Below are 17,287 nucleotides of genomic sequence, written 5' to 3' on the forward strand. Positions count from 1 at the left end.
AAGTTAATAACTGTTTATCTTGTGGGAAACAAATACCTCATAAGGATTTCCACTCCTATTGCATACATTGTTTAGGCCCAGACCACGACGTAGCAGCTTGTCTAGCCTGTGCTTCTTTTAACCGACGGACGCTTAGACGCCGCTCGGACTTTGCTGAACAGATTTTCGGCTCCGATTTTGCCTACATTATGCCGTTGGATCCTCCGACTACGCAAATAACCAAAAAACGCAAAGAAAAGGACCGACACTCGCGGTCCGCGGTTTCGGCCGAAACCGCGGTTAAGCAAACCACGAGTGTCTCGGTTTCGGCCGAAACCGAGCAAGCGGTTCTTTCTTCAGCCGAAAACTTGCCTTCTACCGAGGCCTCTTCTATCCTGGTAGAAACGGCTTCTGAAAGTCAACCTTCTGTTGCGATTTCACAGGATTTATCAGACACCTTTCCCCTAGATATTTCTACCCCTGCACATGGAGCTGCTAGGCCTCCTCCATGCTTTCTTTGGCAGAGGATCTCATCTCCTTAATTCGTGGAGCCCAGCTTCATCCAGACAGGGCCTCTCCCCCTCCTCCAGAAAAAAGGCCTAGAGCAGAGCCCCCTGAGCCAGTAGCCACAGATGATTCCTCGGATGACTCAGATCATACAGACCCTCCTGAGGCTTCTTATTCTCCTTACGAAGACTCTGATGCTGAGGAGTCCATCCCTTCAGCCTCTCCTCCTGAGGAATTTTCCTTTGGGGAAACCTTGCATGCTATGAGGGAACAATTTCAGTGGCAGGGCCAAGATTTCTCAGACTCTAGGAAAAGGCTTAGGACCTTTCTACACTTGCCACAGCATAGGCCTTTAGCTATACCTCCAGTCCTATCTGTTGTTGATGATGCATTTAATGATGTTTGCACTGCTCCTGATACTTTACCTCTGGCCCTGCTAAGCCCGATAGGTACTACAGGGTCCCGGACACTCATCACCACTTATATAAGGCTCCTTTGCAGATCCAGAGACTATCTCCCAGGGCCCTAAAGCTGTAGCAGCTACTTCTTCTAAAAAAACCCTCCCCTCTGAAAGGGATTCCAGGTCCTTAGAGAGATGGGGTAAAAAAGTTTACACCTCTGCTACTTTGTCAGCTAGAGCTTTGAACTGCCAATTTCATATGATTCAATATCAAGAGTTTATGCTTGACCAGTTGACTAAAAGCTGTCCTCAGAAGAATCTATAGATAAAAAGTATGTTCAAGAAATGTTGCATAACATACAGCAGGTTAGTAACCATTCTTTAAAATGTGGCTATGATGCACTGAAGGCTTCCTTTAGATCAGCCATGACTGGCACAGTTATCAGGAGGCATGCATGGTTGAAAGAACAGGCATTACCAGACCATGTCAAATCTAAGCTTTTGGATGCACCTATGGACAAGGTCAATTTATTTGGTGCCCCTGCACAGCAGGTACTAAAAAAGATGGAAGAGAAAGCAAAATCTGTGCAAACAGTGAAAGATTTCTTACAAGTTCAACCTCCAAGGTTTAGCAGGAACTGGCCCTCCAAGAACTGGTCCTTTCCGGACACCTCTAAGGCACAAAGAGGCAGGAATAGGCGCTCTAGAGGCAGAAACCAATCCAGGGGTGCCTACAGGGGTCGCCAGTGGCAGGGCAAGAACCAGCGAGGCACGGATACAGCCACCACCACTACAACAACTCAATCACAGTGACTTGGCGGTGGCACCGCCTACCAGGGAACAACTAGAAACGCCCTTAGGCAGAAAGCTAACATTATTTTCAAGAAACTGGCACTGCATTACAAGAGAAAAATGGATTTTGCAGACTATAGACAAAGGCTACAGGTTCCATTTCCATACACTCCCAGGAAAGAGAGGAATGCCAAACCTACCACCTTCTCAAAGGGCAGAAGCTCTAAAACAAATATCTCAATTATTAAGAATGAGAGCTGTAGAAAAGGTACCATTTCTGGAGCAAGGGAAGGGATTTTACTCCAGGCTCTTCCTGGTACCAAGAAAAGAAAACAAATGGAGGCCTATTCTAGACCTGTCCGCTTTAAACACATTCCTCATTGTCCCAAAATTCAAAATGCTGACCCTACAGCAGCTTCTTCCCATGCTGGGCAAGGAGTCTTGGCTGGTAACTCTAGATCTCAAGGAGGCATACCTGCACATCCCCATAAGACCAATTTGCAGAAGATACCTCAGATTTCTTGCAGGATCAGAGCATTATCAATTCTCAGCATTGCCCTTTGGCTTATCTACTGCGCCCAGAGTGTTCACGAAATGCCTGGCATCAGTAATCGCTCATTGCAGACTTCAGGGAATTCAAATTTATCCCTACCTAGACGACTGCCTGATACAAGCGGACAACAAAAACAAACTCACAGAAGATTTACAAAGAGTCATCTACCTGCTGCAAGCCCTGGGATATACAGTCAATACAAAAAAGTCAAGGCTGATTCCATCCCAAAGAATAACCTTTCTGGGTGCAGAACTGGACATTTTTTAAGAGCAACTTCCTCTCTACTTCTTGGCATTGACAAAGCAGAGCCATCTAACTGCAAGAAAAGTGCTACAAGCTCTAGGCTTCATGGCATCCTGCATAATTCTGGTACCTCATGCCAGGCTGCATATGAGAAAGCTACAGTGGTACCTAAAGAATTTGTGGTCTCAACACAAGCACAGCCTAGAAACCAACATTCCAATAATCCCATGCCTGAAGCAAGAGTTCTTATGGTGGGCTCAGGTCTGTCAATCAAACACAGGACTGCCCTTCTGCAAAAGTCAACCAAGACAAACCATCACGACAGATGCCTCAGACCTCGGTTGGGGGGCACACATGATGGGCAAGTGCTTTCAAGGCCTATGGACTCAAGACCAGCTGCATCTGCACATAAATCTAAAAGAAATGATGGCAGTAAAATTGGCAATCCAGGCATTCAGACCTTTTCTCCAAGAAGGCCAGTTGATGATAAGGACAGACAACACCACAGTTATGTGGTACATAAACAAACATGGAGGCACACACTCATACCCTCTATGCCGGTTGGCACTGGACCTATGGGATGTGGCTCTGAGCTACAACATTCAGTTACAGGCAATTTATGTACCAGGGAAGGAAAACATTCTAGCAGACATATTAAGCAGAACTACAACAGATGCCCACGAATGGATGCTGCATCCGAACATCTTCAAAACCATCACAAGAGAATGGGGATTACCACAAATAGACTTGTTTGCATCCCCTTTCAATCACCAGTTGAAGAAATTCTGCACAAGGACTTACCACCCACTTGCTTGGAAGGTGGACTCCCTATCCTTCAGTTGGAAAAGCCTGACAGCATACGCATTCCCACCACTACCTTTGATGCACAAGGTGCTTCTCAAGATCAAAGAGGAATGTCCGAGGATCATTCTGATAGCCCCAGACTGGCCAAGACAACATTGGTATCCACTTCTGAGGAGCATGTCCCGGGGACAAATATGGACACTGCCCCTGATCCCATTACTGCTGACGCAGAACAACTACAACATTCTGCATCCGAACTTAAAAACTCTGCAGCTAACTGCCTGGAACATCACATAACAGCAATTAACCCTAATTTATCCCAAAGGGTTAAAGACATAATCCTGGAGGCTCGTAGACCTTCAACAAGAAAGAATTATGCAGCAAAATGGAAAAGATATCTCATCTGGAGTACTGCAAAGGGGCAAGATGTGACACTGGTGAACATAGCCAACATCCTGGAGTACTTGGCGGAGCTCTTCCATACAGGCCTGTCCTATTCCTCCATCAAGATACATGCATCAGCTATTTCAGCAGAGTACAGCTTGGATCCTCCTGTCTTCTCACCCTCTGCTCAGACAGTTTCTGAGAGGAATCAAAAATGTAAAACCTCCCAGGAAACCTCCATTGCCCGCATGGGACTTGAACTTTGTGCTAGAAAAACTGACTCTTCCCCCTTTCGAACCAGCAGCAACAGCAGAAATACAATACTTATCCTGGAAGACTGCTTTCCTGCTGGCAATAACTTCAGCAAGAAGGGTCTCTGAACTACAGGCATTAATGGCAGTGCAACCCTTCCTAATCTTCCATCAAGACAGAGTGTCCATGAGAACAAATCCTACATTTATGCCTAAGGTGGTATCCAGAGTATCTTTAAATCAGGCTATCCACCTTCCTACATTCTTCCCCAACCCACAGAACAGGGGAGAAAGGCTCTTGCATACCTTGGATGTACACAGACAATTACACTACTACCTGGACAGGACAAAAAAACAATAGAAAAACTGACCAGCTTCTGGTAGCATATGCAGCAGGAAAGGAAGGAAAACCTATTTCTAAACAGACAATCTCCAAATGGATAGGAAATTGCATTAGATTTTGTTACTCCTACCATGGAAAGAAAACTCCAGAGAACATCAGGCCTCACTCCACAAGGGCTACAGCCACTACCACAGCTTTCTTACGAGGAGTGGCTACCAAGGACATTATAGAGGCTGCTACTTGGACCTCTGTGCATACATTTGCCAAGCATTATAACTTACCTTTATACTCTAGATCCCGTGCTGGCTTTGCCACTGCTGTTTTGCAAGGGATCCTAACTACACCATAATCTCTTCTCATTTCCTCCTTGCCTAGTTTAGCTATGGTATTCTACCCATCTGTAAAGACTGCAGATGCATCCTTGAAGGACATAGTACAGTTTTGTACCTACCATAAATGTAGATGTCCGAGAGGAATGCATCTGCAGTCAGGATTACCCACCCTCCTTCCCCTCTGAGGTACTCCTAGGGTATTTGCCAATCTTCAGCTAGCTTGGGGGGGATCTATTATGGTGTATTTGTTTGTATATATGTACATACATGCTTATTTTATGTGTTTGCTCTCTACTATTTGGAAACTTTGGCATTTATCCAAATTTAGCCATCCAAGAGGGCACCTGGCATCTGGGGCAAGAAACACTGAGGAAAATGGCGTCGGCTGATGCCTTTATACCCGAATAACTGCCGCAATGACGTCGGGTGAAGTGCGACACCAGCCGAAGCCAGACCCAGACTTTGGAATCCGGCCGACCGAAGGGCTGCCTGACGACAGGACAACCCATTTGTAAAGACTGCAGATGCATTCCTCTCGGACATCTACATTTATGGTAGGTACAAAACTGTACTTTCTTAACCTTGAATTTTTTCTGAATTTCTTCTGCTCCTTCTTCCTCTCTCCTTGCACTTTACTTAAAAAATGCACTTTATTTTGCTTTTGCATCTTCTTAAAAGTACTCAATTGTATTTATTCTTCTCCATTTATTACTGCTTGGTAGTAGCCTGATTAAATTGTAACTGTTATTCTAAGCCTTTTGGTTTAAGCACTTGGGCTCCAGACCAGTTGTTTTACATTAAGAAGGTTTGTGGTCTGCACTATTGTGGCAGGACAGGTAGCTTACATCCTTCTAATTTGGGAATTGCTGATTGAAGGCTCAGTGTCTGTTATTCTAAAAGTGTGTTAGTTCTGGTTGAAGCACTTGGGCTTCAGGCCAGTTATTTTTCATTAAGAAGGTTTGTGGTGTGCACTCTTGTGGGAGGAGAGGCTAGATTCTGCCCTTCTGAGCTGGGAATTTCTGGTTAAAGGCTTATTGGGGTCTATATTAGAACATTGAATATTTAGCAGTTTGCATCACTAAAGGTTGACCTTTAGTGATTGAACTGTTAAAACATCGAATGTTCAGAAAAAAAATTAAAAAAAACCCCTAAACGGTGTAGGCAGGGGGGCAAGAATGTAAAATAGACCCGGCTTATTGTGCCTGCTTATTTGAACTGTTTCTTTCTGAAATTGGTATGCCTTGTTTGCTGTAGCATAGACTAGATTTAGACATCCTGAATCTAGCTTTGTTTGTAAAACTTGAGCACTAATCCAGCCATCTTTTTTTGGAGAAGGTTCCCCTGCACCCTAGTGGCAGAAGTGTGCAGTTAGAACTTGTCTGATTGAAGACTGCTGGAACAGGGCTCAGTTTTGAGCTTTTTTGCTGGTTAATTATGTAATTTGTTTAAATCAGTTTGCTTGTTTTATATTGTTGTATAAAAATTGCACTTTATTCATCTACTTTTACTGTATTTGTGTTTCTTCCTACTTTATTTTGCTTTTGCTGCTTGCTCTTAAAAGTACTTAATTGCATTTATTCTGCTGCATTTATTACTTCTTGTTAGCAGCCTGATTAAATTGTAACTGTTATTCTAAGCCTTTGGTTGAAGCACTTGGGCTTCAGAATGGTTGTTTTACATTAAGAAGGTTTGTGGTCTGCACTGTTGTGGCAGGACAGGTCGCTTAGATCCTTCTAAGTTGGAAATTGCTGATTTGAAGGCTTTTAGTGTCTGTTGTTCTAAAAATGTATTAGTTCTGGTTTAAGCACTTGTGTTTCAGGCCACTTATTTTACATTACGAAGGTGTGGTCTGCACTCTTGTGGGAGGAGAGGGTAGATTCTGGCCTTCTGAGGTGGTAGTTTCTGGTTAAAGGCTTATTGTGCCTGCTTATTTGAACTGTTTCTTTTTGAAATTGGTACGCCTTGTTTGCTGTAGCATAGACTAAATTCAGACCTGCTGAATCTAGCTTGGATGGTATAACTTGAGCACTAATCCAGACCATCTTTTTTTGAAGAAGGTTCCCCTGCACTCTAGTGGCAGGTGTGTGCAGTTACAACTTGTCTGATTGAAGACTGCTGAAATGGGGTTCAGTTTTTAGCTTTTTGTTGGTTAATAGGTTAATTTGTTTAAATCAGTTTTTCTTATTTGCTACTGTTATATATAAAAAAATGCACTTTAGACATCGCCGCTTAGCTAGGGTTAAACTATTCCTGGCACCATAAAGTCTGCTGTTTAAAATTTCCCTTAAAACTAGCCAGTTTTTTTAGTTTTAGCACTCAAATCTGTTTCTTTGAGCTCAGCACTTGTTCAGAACTTGTAAGCACTAAATAAGCTACAAATTACTACAGCACTCAACTTTCCTCACTTGTCTAGAGGAAAAGAGTTTTTAGTACTGAATAAATAAGTACCTATCCAGACATGTCTAAGCTTCAGCTCCCAGTATTTTCTCCTGTCTACCTGATGAATCTAGGCATCTTGGGGCAATGCAGCAATTGCCTCATGTACACAGACAACACTCTCCTCCTACCAGCCAGCACTGTAACCTGTGAGAGATGCAGTTATATAGCCAAACTGGAAGCAAAGCTGTCTTCACCCAAGACTGGACTATACAGAAGGTAAACACTTGCACCACACCACACTCATCACATAGTCCCTCAAAACCTACACCATTAAAACAGACACATAGAAACACAAAACACACACCTACATTCGCGGAGGCTCTCAGTAAAAATCTGCTCAAGCAGCAGAGATCTCCAGAACAGAAACGCAAGAAACCTCCACCCCCCCAACACAACCGAAATGACACATAGCCCACAAACTCAGTGTGCCACTCAACCACAGCCCATAAAGCATAACAACGTACCCAACACTCTAGTCATAGATGACTCTATAGTTAGGCACACTGATGTTCCACTCACCAGGCTAAACAAGGAGAAAGTTACTGTCAGCTGCCTGTCGGGTGCCAGGATCCACCACATAACACACACACTCAGGTCACTCCACAACAAGTACAAATATGACTCTGTCATTGTCCATGTTGGTGTGAATGACCTGAGACGTACCTCCCTGGACTACATGAAAAGAGACATGGAGGAGCTCTCCGATCTTGTAGCCCAGGAAGGTATGACCCTAGCCCTGAGTAGCATCCTGCCATCACCCAGAATGATACCACAGTACAAGGACAAAATGATTGACTTCAACAATTGGCTAAGCTTCTGGTGTCATTCTAAGGGGATCCAGTATCTGTCTGCCTGGGATGACTTGAGCAACAGACCACAATGCTTTGTCAGAGATGGCCTGCACCTGTCGCCCTTGGGATTCTGGATACTGGCTAAGGTTATTGGCAATCCTATAGTGCCTTTTTTAGGTAAAGTTCAAATGACAAATTCACCACCATAACAGGTACAAGCAAGCAAAGTCTGAGGGTAATGCTACTCAGTGCTAGAAGTCTAAACCTCAAAATGCATTCACTCGAGGAACTCCTTAAAATGGAGAACATCGACATCTGTGCAGTGAGAGAGACATGGTACAAGGCTCCAGAGAGCACCCCTGCATTACCAGGCTATAATTAATACCACACCTTTCGACCCCTAACCTGGACCAAAACACTAAAGGTGGAGGTGTGTCCATATTCATTAAGGATATCCACACCTCCATGCTAGTTGCTCATCATAATGCATCTTAGATTATCCAAGTGCAGCTAACTCTGGACAAGACCGCAATCCAAATTGTAACTTGCTACAGATCCCCCACCATGCCCCAGGATTCCCACTCCTCATTTCTTGATGCACTGGAAAATATTAGGGTACAACCCAACACCCTCATAATGGGCTATTTCAACTACCCCACCATTAACTGGGAAGACTGCTCATGTACCAACTCTTTTGCTCAATGTTTTTTGGAATTCATAAATTCCAATGCCTTGGATTAACTTATCCACACCCCCACCAGGGGCAGCAATATCCTAGACCTGGTCATTATCCACATGGGTGACGGTCTTCCACAACAGAGGTCAATTCCTCATTGGTCAGATCTGACCACAACCTAATCATCCTAGACATCCACATCTTGCCCCCACCCCGCATTAGGGAAACCACTGTAAAAAATTTCTCCAAAGCCAACTTCACGCTTCTTAAGGCAGAAGTGGCAAACTTCATGACACCCATGCAGATGGACAATAGAGGTACAACTGCTGAATCCTACACAAATGCACTTTATAACCACTTACACGAGTGTATCGATCATGCTATCCCTAACAGAACCAAGATGCTATCCTCCAATAAAATGAAGCCAATCTGGTGGTCCCCTGCAATAAACAAACTCTACAACAGAAGAAAGAAACTGTTGCAAAAAAAAGAGTAAAATCCCATGATAGGAGGAACTCCCTGATCAGCCTCAATAAGAAGCTGAGATCCCTCATAAAATCCTCCAAAGTTAGTTACGAAAACAAAATTGCCATTGATTCTAAAGACAACCACAAAGCATTCTATAGCTATGTCAAGAATCTCAATGGCAACACTCAGATCTGCTCTGAGTTACAGCACAATGGCACTAAATATACAGAACCAACTGATATTGCCAACATCCTGGCAGATAGCTTCAGTGCTAACTTTATCCGTCTCTCCCCGCCTAAAGGGCCCATCTCTATACCGGAAGAATGCAAAATTCCTGTAATCACAGCTGCACAGGCAAGAACCACACTCTCCAAAGCCAAGAACACAGCATCCATAGGACCTGACAACATCCCAGACTGTGTTCTACATGAACTACAGAATGAACTGGCACCCACCTAAGCACCATGTTCAATCATAGCCTCACCTTAGGCTTTGTGCCCACTGAATGGCGCACATTGATGGCTATCCCACTCCACAAAGAGGAAGCCACCACGGACCCCAGGAACTACCGCCCCATCAGCATAATGAGCCTGGTCTGCAAGGCCATAATCATGGAACTTATAAACAATGAGATTGGTAATCTCCAAACTCTGGTCCCCACCCAGTTTGGGTTTGTAAAAGGCAGATCATGTCTCCTAAAATTGATAGACTTCTTTGAAGCAGTCACCAAAGCCATAGACGAGGGTAAGGTGGTTCACACAGCCTATCTAGATCTTGCCAAGGCTTTTGACACCATCCCCCCACTCTGGAATTATAGATAAACCCACTAAACTAGGTATAAATTCCCATGTCACAAGATGGGTTGCTAACTGGCTCACTGATAGAACCCACACTGTGAAAGTAGCAGACTCCAAATCTGACTTCAGACCAGTGACAAGTGGAGTTACCTTCTGGGTCTTCTCCTGTTTGGTATCTACTTTTCTGAAGTACAGGCTAACACTGAACTTCACAGATGACTGCAAACTAGGAGCCATAATCGAAACTCCTAATGATGTGGACATCCTACAAAGGGGCCTCACTGAGACGGATGCTTGGTGTCAAAGACATGGCCTCAAGCTCAATGCCAAAAAGTACATTGTCATCCCATTTGGTAAAAACTCTGTACCCATGAGCTACCACATAGGTGGTAGTCTGCTTAACACTGAATGTGTGATAAGAGACCTTGGGACACAGGTGGACAGTAATCTATCTTTTGATAATCACATCCCCACAGTAGTCAGGAAATCCTTCTACATGGCACACCTCACCACAAAAGGTTTTTCATCCAGGAAAAAAATCAGGTCATTGTTCCCCTCCATGCTTCACTCATTAGACCCATTATAGAGTACAATGCCCCTTTTGGTATGTACCTCACAAAACATCTACAAGAACTGGAAAGGCCACAGAGGTACCTCACAAAGAGGATTACCGGCCTCAAACAGATGCCCTATGCAGACCGTCTCAAAAAACTCCAGCTTTACTCCATCGCATATCGCCTACTCAGAGGTGACCTCTGCCTAACATACAAAGCTATGCCAAACCCAGAGCTGTTGGACATGCTCCACTTAAAAAAATCCCAGTCCCTCTGAGCTACATGCTCTAGGGACCTAAACATTGTCACCACAATAAACAGAACATGCTGGAGGGATAGATTCCTGTCCCAGAGACTTCCCATATTTTGAAACAAACTACCTATCTATATCAAACAAAGCTCCTCATTAGTACTCCCAAGAAAAATTTTGATGATTGGATGGGAAATAGGAAATTCACCCCCGTGATCACCTCTGGGGCTTTGCTCGACAGGGGCACAGGAAAATAATTTTCTTGGGTGGCAAAAACCAGGGTATCTTTTTGGCTAGGCTTATATAGGCCCTAGAGCCAATAGCCTAGTACCTACCTATGAACCTATGAATTACCTATGAGCACGGAAACTGCTGTCAGTGAGTGAATTAGCTGTAGAAGCAGGTAAAGATGGAAAAGTACAACTTCAAACTTGGTTCAAGTGCTGAGGACACATCTTGAAGTTTGTGGGGAAGGTCTGCAGAGGGGAGTGATGCATTGATGCCATTGTCCCTTTAGCAGCAAATGACTTGTCCAGGAAAGAGATTAAAGCAATGCAGAAGGAAGGAAGGAAGGAGAGAATTTGTTAACCTGGGGAGGTATCTTAGCCAGGTGGCATGCAAAATAAGCTTTACAGAAGTTATGTATCTCTGTATAGCACTGGTGAGATAAGCGCCCTGTGTATCCTAGGGTTATATTAGTGGATGAAAAGGTGGTGCAAAGTGACTGATGACTATTAGGTCAGGCATGTGATGCCTTGAGCTGTATAATACTGTACTGACATAAGAATATCCTAGGGATAAAACTAGATCCTGTTTAACAGGTTTACATACTTTATTATCAAGCATTTAAATCAGAAAAATAGACGCACACTAAAAAGAAAAAAAAAAAGAAGTCGTAGTTTTCTTCAAGAATTTATGATATCTTAGAAGGTAAATAAACATAAGAGTTTGTTTGGGAAAAATTAAGTAGAGATTTTTAAAAGGTAGAAAAAGGTAGCAGGGCTACAGACAGGTATCTTTGGAGAGCAAGTGCATACCACTTTTGATAGTTGAGGAAAAACACTCCCTATCTTTGTGGGTAGGGGAAAACAGGGCTAAAAGTGAAAACAACTAAAGAGTATGCAGAGGAGGGAAAGTGCTGCACATCATTTTGGAAAGTAGTAAAAGAAGGCTGCAGTTATAACACTGTAGTTTCTGTATTGTGATCATGTGGCAGGGTAGGTGGATGAGAAATTCACAAAAAGGGTGCTCACGATGTCAGGAAAAAAGCTTGCATGTTTTATTGATTAAATAGCTAACCAGATGACATTAGCTGTGGCAGTATCCAAGAAGGTTGTCTAGATGGCATAGCTTGGCTCAACCAGTGCCCTGGGCCAGTCCCTGAAGTAACACTGAGCAGCCAAGTGCTCCGGATTATGTGGAACGCTCTGCATTTAGCCCCAAATTAACCCACTGTTCCGCATTGAACAGCTTTGGCTCCACTATTTGAGTTTTGATTGGTTAGTATACCACAATTACTGACAGTTGGCATTGAGGTATACAAACCAATGAAATAACTTCTGTGCTCTTCCATATTGAACAACATTAGCTGTGCTACAAGGTTTTTGATTTGTTCATATACCACATTTATAGCCAATCACAATCGCTGTATATAAACCAATCAACTAAGTGTCCCTGAGGATGGGAGCCAATGACAGCTCCCAAATGCTTAACCAACCACACACCAGAAATGTTTTTTGTGCCAGAAAAATGCCTTTGAAAGGCCTTCAGGATGCAGGAAGATTATTTTGGATCAGCGCTAGTTGGAGAAGAAGAAACTTGTTCGTTCTTACTGTGGGTCATTATATCTTTGGAAGAGGAAGCAAGGGAGGATTCATCATGTCTGATCTGTGGAAGGACAAGACGGCACCGAACGGGAGTTTGCAGAGCTTCATGGAGTTGGGGACTGAACACATCTGCATATCAAAAGGGTGAGATTAATTTTTGCTGGATGTGGACTATTGATCGTACTTGTACTTCACTGAATTATTTAGTCTGGAATTCTATTTTAGACTGAGGAAGCTGTAGCTGATTTCCTCTACTGTGCAGAGGTAAGTATATTAGAAATGTATGTAAACCGTGTGTTAGAAATGTATGTAGGCTGTGTAATCCAGTCTGGATTTTGTGCTTTATTTAAATACATTGTATGCTTGTCCCTGATACATTCCTCAGCCAAGTTATTTCTCCATATATTTTGGTTTGGTGCTCATAAAATTTGTCACTATATATTAAGAGGCAATTGAATTACATATTTCATATCTTTTAGAACATGCATGTACAAAAGTCATGTTCTAACTGCTTTCCAGGTTTATAAGAGCAGTATTTAAAATGTATCCCTATTAGCCAGGTTTTTGCTCTATGTTTTTTGTTTTGTTGCTTATAACTGTTCTGTTCGTTTGGGAAAATGATGCTGTTAATTTAAAGTCACTATATATATTAAGAGCCATTTGCGTTTCAGATTTCATATCCTTTAGAAAATGCATGTACAAAAGTCCTGCTGTAACAGCTTTCTATGTTTATAAGAGCAATATTTAAAATGTATCCCTCTTTTAGGCCTTTTTCTCAAAAGTATATAAAGCTTTGTACAGATTTTTTGTCCTAACAGGTTGAGAGGTAGGGTTTATTTTGCTTGTCATACTGGTTTTACAATGCATGTTCATAACAGCAAGGCCTAAGACCTTATGCTTTTTATTTTTTTGTCTTGTTAGATATTTGCGCAGCATTAATGTAATGTATTAACAATTATTGTCCTGATGGTTCTTTTGACTACTATTGTCTTTGTGATGCCCGTGCACTGGTCCAGCAATCAAGGAGCCTCAGTCCTCACCACTAACACCAGTGAAGGGGTGTCCATATAGAGAAAGGATAATAAATACACACACAGTAAAGTACAATTTCCCTTAAGAGCACACAGAGATCACAGTCAGTCTGGGCTGGTTTCTACCTTTTTCTCCAGGTCCCCAATAAGACTCCCCACTGGCACAGCTATAGGGTCCAGATCAAAGCCTAGTGGGCAAGCTAAAACCTCCAGCACTCTCTCTGTCCAACCAGTGCTTCATGTCCCTGCCAAGTAATTGACACACGCACTTTGAGATAACACAGACACTCCTGGGGAAGGCTGGCACAGGTTCTCCAGCTGTGCCCCCTTTACCCAGACTATACGGTAGTACCACTTGCCATCACCTACTAATATTTATCCACTACTTAAAGGCCCTTATGAAAGGGTGTCCATTTATACTGTGCAATATTATTATCCAAATGATAAGTGTGACCGAACAGCAAGGCTGTTGGAGTGGCTTTGTACAATATCACTGCATTCATAAAATGTACATGTAGAGCTTAAATTATCTCTACACCAAATAGCCACAGTTAAAATGTTTAAAAATATTTAATAATAAAAACACAAGACAGTACTTCTTACTATGCAGTGCTAGTCAGAAGTTCAGCAGTCACAGAGAAATATGTGGAATAGTACAGTAGAAAAGTTCTGAAATCAATACAGAAAAAAATAATCTAATCTTCCTATGTTCTAGCTATATCTAAGAGAAAACACAGTTTTATAAAATAAACTTACATATAGAACACAGGCAGAGTGCTGGTGAGTTGGATGTTCTCAAGACAAATGCTAAATGCCCTCATTCTTTCTGCCCTTAAATTGATAACACAGTGCCATTGATTCATTTCAGATTACATCATTTCTTTCTGGTTCCCAGGCTAACAGAAACTCAGAGGTTAATAGTACCTTTGATTTTGCAGCTTGTCAGTAAGCCAGAGCAATAAAATAAATTATACATGTACATTCTAGCCATTAACTCTAGCCTAAAAATAATAGGCAGAATGCCTCCCACTGGACATCTCAGCTCTGAGTTTTAGATCAAAGAATTTTACAATGCTTAACTTCTCAGCTTTCTTACAGCAGAGTGCACTGCTGTTACATTTTTTTTCAGTTCAACATCCAATACAGTCTTTTCACATTTAAGAGAACAAGCCTGTGGCTTACATTACTATTTACAAATGACAGAATTATCTACAAAATTCTATTTAGGTAGGCTGGCAGCCTTCACCTATCTTCACACATCTCCCCCCCACTGGAGAACTCAAGCTAGTTTTTCAAGTGACCCTTTAGAAACATTGCTTGAGAGGGTTAGATCTATCTGAGTATACCTTACCCCATTCCCTGTTTTGAGAGCCCATGTGCGTTGGCATTGCTAGTCCCACTGCGGTGCTGCACTGAGATATATGATTGCAAACCTAGGCTCCATCTTAGCAACTTGGCATTTTGCTGGCCTGCTCTGTTTAACCATGTTAGGGGATTGTGATCTGCAACTACAGAAAATTTTCTTCCATACAGGTAAGGCTGAAGTTTTGCAGTGCCCACACTATGGCTAGACATTCCTTTTCTACAGCTGCATAGCATTTCTCCCTGGTTTGGAGCCAACGACTGAAATAAACTACTGGATGCTCTTCTCCCTTTGAAGAAATCTTGCTAAGTACAACCCCCCCCCCCCCCGTGGTTCAAGGCATCCACCTGCACAACAAATTCTTTGCTGTATTCTGAACTGGCTAACACAGGGGATCCTCCCAAAGCTTTTTTAAGCTTCTGGAATGCCTGTTCGCATGCTGGGGTCCACACTGCCTTATCTGGCCTGTTTTTCCTTGTCAGGTCTGTGAGGGAGCAGCTTTGGTACTATAAATGGGGACAAACTTTCTGTAGTACCCTGCTGTCCCTAAGAATGCCCTCACCTGCTTTTTGGTAACAGGTGCAGGCCATGCCTGAATGGCTTCCAGTTTGGTAGTTTCTGGTCTGATCTTACCACTCCCTACTCTATGACCCAGGTAGGAGACCTCTGCCATATCCACCTGACATTTTCTGGGCTTAATGGTCAACCCTGCCCTCTGTTATTTGCCCAGCACCTCCCTGACATGTTGTAGGTGCTCTTGCCAGGAATGGCTGTAGATGTCAATAACATCTAGATAAGCAAGAGCAAACCCTCCTGCTAGGATATGCTCTACCAGCCTCTGGAAAGTTGCTGGGGCATTTTCATCCCAAAGGGCATCTTTGTGAACTCATGCAAGCCAAAAGAAGTCACAAAGGCTGACTTCTCTCTAGCACTGGGAGTCAAGGGCACCTGCCAGTAACCCTTGGTAAGATCAGTGGTGGTAAGATATTTAGCCCCATTCAGCTGCTCTAGGGCCTCATCTGTCCTAGGTATGGGGTAAGCATCTGACTCTGTGTGACTATTTAATTTCCTGTAGTCCACACAGAACCTGGTGCTGCCATCCTTCTTTGGCACCAGCACCACTGGGGAGACCCAGGGACTGTCGGGCTCTTGAATTACCCCTAGTTCCAACATCTCCTGTATCTCCTCCCTCAGAGTCTGTTTGACTCTCGCAGGCACCCTATAAGGGGGCTGCCTAATGGGCCTTTGGGGTCCTGTATCCACCTGGTGCCACACCAGGTGGGTGCACCCTGGTTTCCCAGTGAACATGTCCCCAAACTCCTGTAACACTGCTCGGATTTTTCTAATGTGGGTAGAAGATAGCTGCAAGGTCATTGCTACCCCTTTCACTGAGGTGTCAGTCTGAGCGGCACTGAGGAGATCAGTCACCAGATCTCCCTCAGATTCCTCCTGCAATCCATTGGAAATGCTCAGCACAAGGGCCTTCCTATCATGGTAAGGTTTCATCATGTTAACATGGGACAGTTTGTGCCCCTGCCTAGCAATTCTACCATGTAGTTAACATCACTTACCTTTCTTACCACCTTGTAGGGTCTCTCTCAAGCTGCTAGCAGCTTGTGTCTGACAGGAATAAGAGCCATTATGTGCTATCCTACAGTGTACTCTCTAGCACATGTATTCCTGTCATACCATACCGTTTTCTGTTGTTGGGCTTCTGCCAGGTTCTCCTGGGCCAAGCCCATGAGTTTCCCTGTCCCTTATCCTGAGGTTTAGGACATATGCACAACAGACTCCTTGTGAGATTCACACTCACCTTCCCACTCATCTTGAATTAAATCTAGAGGTCCCCTCACCCTATGCCCATACAGCAACTCAAAGGGTGAAAAACCTGTGGATTCCTGGGGAACCTCTCTAAGCAAATAACAGATGGGGCAAATATTTGTCCCACTCCCTCTTAAACTGGTCTGCAAATGCCCATAGTATGGACTTGATTGTAGAGTTTAATTTCTCAACAAGACCATTAGCCTGTGGATGATAGGGGGTCTACAGGTACTTCACCCCATAGTACTTCCACAGACAAGCCAGCAGGTCTGACATGAAATTGGCACCTATATCAGTCAGTATTTCTTTTGGGAAACCTACCCTGCAGAAAATCTCTAACAAAGCATTTGCCACCTTTTCTGCCTCAGTGGAGGACAAAGTCACTGCCTTAGGGTATCGTGTAGCATAATCCACTACCACTAAGATATACTTTTTCTTTGTGGAACTTGGGGTAGTCGGAGGCCCCACAGTATCCATAGCTACCCTCTGAAATGACTCCTCAGTCACAGGCAAAGGCATCAAAGGATCTCTCACCTTGTCTCTTGCCTTGCCTACCTTTTGGCTCTTCTCACAGGTCCTGCAGTACCTTGTTACATCTCTGGAAATTCCAGGCCAATAGAAGTTCTGCATAATATATCTCTTTGTACGTGTTATACCTATATTGCCTGCAAAGGGAATATCAT

General features: G+C 43.4%; 1 protein-coding gene across 4 annotated transcripts in view; it reads left to right on the forward strand.

The window, feature by feature from the left end:
- The window catches only part of CHID1 (chitinase domain containing 1), a 1,907,544-nt gene that overhangs the window by 431,953 nt on the left and 1,458,304 nt on the right, over window positions 1-17,287 (forward strand). The gene's annotated exons all lie outside the window — the stretch shown is intronic.

The sequence above is a fragment of the Protopterus annectens genome, chromosome 9.part0, assembly GCF_019279795.1.
Source record: "Protopterus annectens isolate FY-2018-M chromosome 9.part0, PAN1.0, whole genome shotgun sequence".
Taxonomy (NCBI): domain Eukaryota; kingdom Metazoa; phylum Chordata; order Ceratodontiformes; family Protopteridae; genus Protopterus; species Protopterus annectens.